The sequence below is a fragment of the Nicotiana sylvestris genome, chromosome 6 (genome assembly GCF_000393655.2).
Source record: "Nicotiana sylvestris chromosome 6, ASM39365v2, whole genome shotgun sequence".
In the NCBI taxonomy this organism is placed as follows: Eukaryota; Viridiplantae; Streptophyta; class Magnoliopsida; order Solanales; family Solanaceae; genus Nicotiana; species Nicotiana sylvestris.
In genome coordinates, this window is record NC_091062.1 from 144,553,999 (window position 1) to 144,561,642 (window position 7,644).

General features: G+C 37.3%; 1 pseudogene; it reads left to right on the forward strand.

The window, feature by feature from the left end:
- Nucleotides 1-2,588: 2,588 nt before the first annotated feature.
- On the forward strand, nucleotides 2,589-2,842 carry LOC104221453 (large ribosomal subunit protein eL38 pseudogene; annotated as a pseudogene).
- Nucleotides 2,843-7,644: the final 4,802 nt, after the last annotated feature.

Genomic DNA, 7,644 nt, shown 5'->3' on the forward strand with positions numbered 1-7,644 from the left:
TCGATGAGGAGGTCGTGACCGAGGCTTCCGAACCAGAAGGAGGCGAGGCCGTTTTGCCTCTAGTTAGGGAGGCCGACGAGGAGGCCATGGCCGATGCTTCACTGGCAGTGGGCAATGCCCCGAAAGATGCACTCGGTGTGATAGACCTCTCCGAGTTGCCTTCATTCACTGAGTCCATGATTAACGAGGCTCAGATGCTGAAAGGACGCCCCAGCGAGGGGTCCCAAGGGGTAGCATACCCCTTTCACAGTTTTTTTGACAGCGTAGACTCTACCGCCACGGAGGACGTCACCAGGTTGGGTGACTTACCGGTGCCAAGGAAGAGCCCATCTTTGGGAACAAGCAGGCCTTCCTCAAGTCCGAAACTAGTAAACCAGTTTTTAGCTTCGAGTGCGAATCCTGACCAGAAGCGGTCTGTAATCATGTCCATTCCGGAAGATGCCCAGGTTCTCTCTGCCCCGTAGGGGCGGCCAGTTACCTTCGGTGCTTGGTGACCGAGGAGGACCAAGCCAAGATGAACGAGGTGGACGCGCCCTGCCTGTTCAACGAAGCACAATAGGCGTTAAATCGGATAACTTTATATGCCTATCGATGACTTCTATTCTTTCCTTAGATTAAATTGTAGATAACCATAACTTTTTTCTTTGCGTTTGTAGGTCTCGGTGCTTCATCACGAGACTTTTCTTCAATATCGGGAAGTGATAAACTAGTATGAGGCCAAGATTCGAGGGCTCACTGAGAAGAGGGATGCTTACAAGCTTTTCAGCGAGCAACGTGAGGGGGAGGTTAAGAACCTCCGAGCTAAGCTAGAGGCGGCTCGGAAGGAGCACGCCGACCTCGTGAAAAAGGTAAAAGTCTTTGAGGTTATCATACCTCTGATTAGAAAACTCTTATCATACCTCTGATTAGAAAAGAGAATAAACACTTTTAAAAACATTGTATCTTTCAACGTTGTTAAATTGGAAATGACCACAAATTACATAATAAGATATTATGTATATACATTTTTGCATTCTGAACATGTTCAAGTTAGCTATTTGTATCTTATTAAAAAAACTGTAATATCTAATATATAGGAATTTCTCATTTTTTTAATTTTATTTTGATTTTATAGTTCTACTTCAAATATTTTAAGTTTATTCAGTTAGATAAATTTTCCTTTTTGTAAGATTTTATTATATGAGGAGTTTAAGTGTTTGATTTGAAAATTAAAGATAACATCATTATACTCAAGTAGGATTTTCATAATATAACGGGTGTAACTGTATGATTTTGATACAGAAAAATGTATCTGCAGTGAATCATATTACATGAGTGTTTAGAGTATTTTATCCTTAAAAATATCTTACGTAGTTTTAAGTAAGAAAATAATTTATGAAAGTTAACATAGTTTTAATTAGACAAATTTTTAACATATGGACTGCAAGGGAGTTTATTATGAAAATTAATATTATGGACATCCATTTGTGCTCCTAACAACCCCCTCTCTTCATAATAAACATAACACTTTGGTTCTAAAAAACAAAACATAATTCCCGCACTCATTTCATAACACTCATAAGATATATGAATTGGTGTAGACATCGGATAGGAAAAATTGTTTTGCCACCTCTTTCAAAATTACTCCCTTCGGTCCAAAATAAGTGATTTTTTGACTTCTTTTTTGTGGTCCAAAATAAATGATTTTTTTAGATTTCAAGAATGAATTAATTATTTTTTTCCTACATTGCTCTTGGAATAAATAATTTGAAGTATGTATTAGGAGTGTTTATGTGAAGAAATAGTAAAGGTTAATATGGTCAATTTCATTGTTAATTAATGTTAAAATGTGAATTTCTTAATATGTATGAAAAAAACCCAAAAAATTACTTATTTTGGACCGGATGAGTATTGTCCTTCTAGATTTAGTTATAACAGACCTTACTATTTCAGTAGTGAAATTTATTAGTGTCCGCCAATGAAACTTTAGCCTGTACTTCCAAATGGTACCTTCTATGGGTCTTAATTTATTACCTCGAACTGCTGTCCATTCTATAGAATTCTGAACGTACATAATTCAGGGTTTAAATTAGGATTTATCTGATATCAACAAGCACAATTTTATAAAAAGAAGATTAAAAGGGGATTCGAGGATGCGAAAATCTTTTACATATTAATGGTTTCTATTATGAGAGGTGCAGGCATGAAAAATTTATTGAATTTAAATTCAATAAAATAATTTGGGCTATATTTTAAATTCAAGATATATTAGTCCAAATAAATATTATGGGCTAATATAATTAGATTAATGGAATTTTTACCCCTATAGCAAAGGTTAACACCTTATTTATTTTAAATAAATACCATTTAAAAAAATAATATTCTATAGATACCTTTTAATGTTTATAGCAAAATATCTAATTTTGGTTACCTCCTACCCCTAAGCCACTAAATACGCTATTTAGTTACACTATTTTCTTTCTCTCTCTACTTTGATACATCTCATTCTCTTCCCCTATCCCATTAAAATATCCGCTCTCCTCCTCCTTCTAACAACATCTTCTCTTTGATTCACTTTAATCAATCCTTCAAAATCCAGCGACCAGCAACACAGCAACAACAAACCCTAACCCGAAGACCCAATCATGCCGAAGCAAATCCACGAAATCAAGGATTTCCTTCTAACAACAAGAAGGAAGGATGCACGATCTGTCAAGATCAAGAAGAATAAGGATATGGTCAAATTCAAGGTTCGCTGCTCCAAGTACCTCTACACACTCTGTGTGTCCGACTTTGAGAAGGCCGACAAGTTGAAGCAGTCACTTCCTCCAGGTTTGAGCGTGCAAGATCTTTGAAGACGGAAGGACTATTTGGCTACAAGGCGGAAATTAAGGTTTGTTCTTGAGCAAAGACGACGGAGTTTGGGGCTGAGCAACTTGATTTTCTGTTAATATATTTTAATGTATTTTCAACGTATCACGCTATATTTTCATGTATTTCATTGTATTCATTGTCTTTTTTTCATTGTAATTCAATGTATCTCGCTATATTCCGTGTATTTCATTGTATTTATTGTCTTTTTTTCATTGTATTTCAATGTATCCCGCTGTATTCTATGTATTCATATGTTTTTTAATTAATATCATTTATGTATTCTGATGTATTATATAATTTCTCTGAAGATTGCTATGTTTTTGGGGTTTTTCCAGTTGAGAATCTTTTTTATAACCGAATATAAATTTTGTGTGTTGTAATTGAGTTTGTTGAGTTATTTTAGGAGTCTATTATGTTAATTGATACAATTTCCGTTTAAAAACAGTATAATCCCCTGTTTCACACCGTGAATACAGTCGAATATAGTAATCTGTCCAGTTGTAATCCCATGTTTCACACCATGAATACAGTCGAATACATTCGAATACAACAACTAATTAGCCGGACTTCCCTGATTCACGCCTATTTTTGCTACTGTATTCATGAATACAATAGCTAAATACATCAAATATATCATATAACCACAGAAAAAGTATTTATAATCCGTAATATAGCAAATGGTATCTATAAATGGCTAATTACTACTAAAAGATAGTGCTTTATGAAAATTTTTCTAGATTAATTATATAAATCCAATATATATGGATTAAATAAATAAGTTTTAAATCCATTGGGCTAGCCCATTAAGTTTGGCTAAAGTGATGAGCCCACTTCATTAAGCCCAAGATGTCATCTTCCTAGAGGTTCAGTTTGGTGTCACGTGTCAAATGACGTGGCACGCCAAGTTAAACAGAAGAGCCAATAGGATCATGCCACGTGTCAAAGTGACAAGGCATGCCAAGTCACACTAAAAGGCCAATGAAATCGTGCCACGTGCGCAAGTGACATGTTTCGGCCAATCAAATGTGGCCCTGTCACACTTTAATTTGATTGGTCGGAAAGAGTTTGGTCTTACCATAACTCTTCCCTCCCACAACTATAAATAAGGGCCTTCATAACCCAGAAAAGACACCAGAAGTTATAACAAGAAGCAGTAAAGAGCTCGTGGATCAAACATTGCAAATTCCTTCACAAATTTCAAGCTTCAAGCAATCAAGTTCAAGCTCAAGAACGAAGAACGAAGAACGAATCAAGATCAAGTTCAAGCAATCAAGCTAAAGGTCAAGAACAAGATCATTGTTCGTGGCGACAACTACATATTCAAGATCAAGCTCAAAGGCCCTTGAATTTATTCACTATTGGAAAGAAGAATCAGAGGATTCATAGAGATTGTAACGCTCAAATATTTGAAATAAAATACTACGATTATTATGATATTTTTCGATCTTGATTTTATTTTTTCGACGCAATTTATTGTCTACAAATTCAGGCATGCCCAGTGGGACAATCTCTACCTCTTATCTCAACTTTTCAGTCACTAAAGTCTAAGAACATTGAAATGGCTTCAAAGAAAATCAACTCCGGTTCAACTTCCACCAAGGCTGCTAATTCCAGGTTCTTTGCTGATGTGGAAAGCATCCTCGATGTTACCTTTGGAAGCTTTGGACCAGTTACAACAAGGAAAGAGAGCTCTTTAGGACAACAAGCGTCCACATCAACACCTGTTTTCGGATCTTCATCCTCAAAAGGAGCAAAATCTTCCACAAACGCACCTGAAGGAGGAAGCGATGTTGTTGAAAAGAGTAAGAAAACTCTTGCTCTGCTTGACCTCTCCAAATCCAAGCACTCTACTGTGAAGGAAGATGATGATGCTTCAAGTGATGGATCCTCCCCACTTACACCACATAGCATGAGTCAATCAAGGATCAATCTGTGTGAAAATCCATGCTACTCTCCGTCGTCCACGACAATCATGCATGTCATGGTGACAAACACTTCATCTGTGGAGGAGCAGTTGGCAAACTTGACGGAAGCAATCGCTGGCTTGACCAAATGCATGCAAAATTAAGAGGCTAGAATGGACAAGCTAACAGATAGGGTGGGAATCTTGATGGAAGAAGAATCCACTCATGCACCTGGAAAGCTCCCAGAAGTTCTAGAGAGTGACTCTCCCCCAAGACAAGTAGCATCCATTAAGGCTATCCATGTCTCATCTGAAGAGATGATTCCAATCGATCAACTGAAAGAGTTCATTGAAGGAACCATTAAGAACAACTATGAAGTTGCTGCTAAATCCTCCCTTATATGTGCAAAGTCGTACACTACAAGGGTCGATATGTTGAAGATTCCTGCTGGCTATCAACCTCCAAAGTTTCAATAGTTTGATGGTAAAGGTAACCCAAAGCAATATATGGCGCACTTCGTGGAGACGTGCAACAATATTGGGACTTATGGAGATTACCTCATCAAGTAGTTTGTCCGCTCGCTAAAAGGAAATGCTTTTGACTGGTACACAGACCTCGAGGCTTGATCTATCGATAGCTGGGATCAACTAGAGCAAGAGTTCATCAATCGCTTTTATAGTACGAGACGTACTGTGAGTATGATAGAACTTACAAATACTCGTCAACGAAAGGGGGAACCAGTTATCGACTTTATCAATCATTGGAGGAATGCAAGCCTCAACTGCAAAGACATGCTTAGTGAAGCTTCAGGCATAGAGATGTGCATCCAAGGCATGCATTGGGGATTGCGCTACATCTTGCAAGTTATCAATCCTGGCACATTTGAAGAACTTGCAACTCATGCCATGATATGGAATTGAGCATGGCCTCCACTGGAAATGAAGGGAACGACAAGTAAGAAGTCAGGAAATGGAGCAAGTTTGTACCCAAATTTGAAAACAAACAAGCTATGAATGTCAATACATCACCTGTGAAGTTCACAGCGAAGGTGAGCAAGAAGCAGAGTACGAAATCCACTTCTTTTCAAGGTAAGCCAAGTGGAAAGTTGCCTCTAAAAGAAATGCAAGAGAAGGAGTACCCATTTCTGGATTCTGATGTGCCAACCATTTTTGAAGAACTTCTCGAGTTAAATCTTATTGAGCTTCCGGAAATGAAGCGACCAAATGAAGCTAGGAAAACGAATGACCCAAATTACTGCAAATATCATCGACTTGTAAGCCACCCTTTGGAGAAGTGCTTTGTCTTCAAGGACAAAGTTATGGACTCGGCCCGTAAAAAGAAGATCATGTTTGAAGATGAGAAGGCAAGTGCAAACCAAGTCTCTATCACATTTGGCTCATTCAGTCTAGATGAGTTATGCAGTTTAAAACAAATCAAAGAAAAAGAATTACTGGAGAATAACAAAGTTGAAGTAGACCACCATGATGATGATAAAGGTTGGACATTGGTGACTCGCCATAGGCACCACAAAAGGAGCCCACGAAAAGAATCAATAGAGCAACCAACAAGGAAAATGATGGTAAAAATACCAAGGAGATGGAATCTAGTTAAGTATTTGAAGAAAGCAAAAGTGCAGGTGCACCATCCTCGAAAGCCGCGACATCCAGTGACCTTGGAGGAGTTCTTACCAAGTTGGTTCTGCATGAAGATTTCCCATGAGGGCATTGATGCCACTTGTTGCCATGCTGACAAAGGGGAAGAAAAGAGTGATGACCTATCGTTGGCACCATCTTCGGAAAAGCTTATCGAGTCCACTCCTCAAGAAGTTAATGCTTGCGAGGAAAAAGTCATGTTCACAAATGACGATTGTCACGCCTCCTTTTTCCGCCCCCGCGAGGGGCGTAGGAGTTTTTCCAATTAAAGGACAATCGAAACGGGATTTGTTTATTTATTTCAGAGTCGCCACTTGGGAGATTTAGGGTGTCCCAAGTCACCAATTTAATCCCGAATCGAGGAAAAGAATGACTCTGTATTACAGTCCGCGAACCAGAAATCCGGATAAGGAATTCTGTTAACCCGGGAGAAGGTGTTAGGCATTCCCGAGTTCCGTGGTTCTAGCACGGTCGCTCAACTGTTATATTTGGCTTGATTATCTGATTTTATACAAATATGGACTCATGTGCAAGTTTTATCTTTTTACCGCTTTCATTATTATATTTTTTAAAGAATGTGAACATCGTTTAAAAACATGTCTTTGGATTGGGTCACATAAAATGCATCCACGATCCGGAACGTATTTTTATTCAATGTTTTGGGATTTGGATTTGGGTCGCATAAATGCATACCCGTGTTTAAGAATGTATTATTATTATATCGCGCCTAAAGCAATTAGCGATTTATTACTTTGGGGTAGAGCCGTGAAATTTGCTAAAACGACTCCTCCTTAATTCTAAGCAATTAAATGTACATTTTATGGGGGCCCCGCAATCTATACATTTTGCTAAGCGAGGCTCATCTCATTTATTTTAAATGGACAAATCTTAAAGCGACTACATTTTTCTATTAAAATTAGTCTCTAAAATAAAGAAAGAAAATCCTAATTAATTACGCTTTTTTTATTATTATTATTATTTTAACAAAACATGGATTCTATTGCTAGATTAATACAAATATTGATGAAAAGGAATTTTACTCAAAAAAATCGAAATTATAAATAAAATAAAAATTCGACAACTAATATTCAAAAGAATCAAATATAGCTAGATTAAAACTCAGCATTGTTATAAAAAAACTAATGAGATTAATTATTCACAACCATTTGAAATTAGATTTAACCATAATTACTAAAACTTATTAGTCCTTCTAATCTTGCTTGAACTCAAATCAT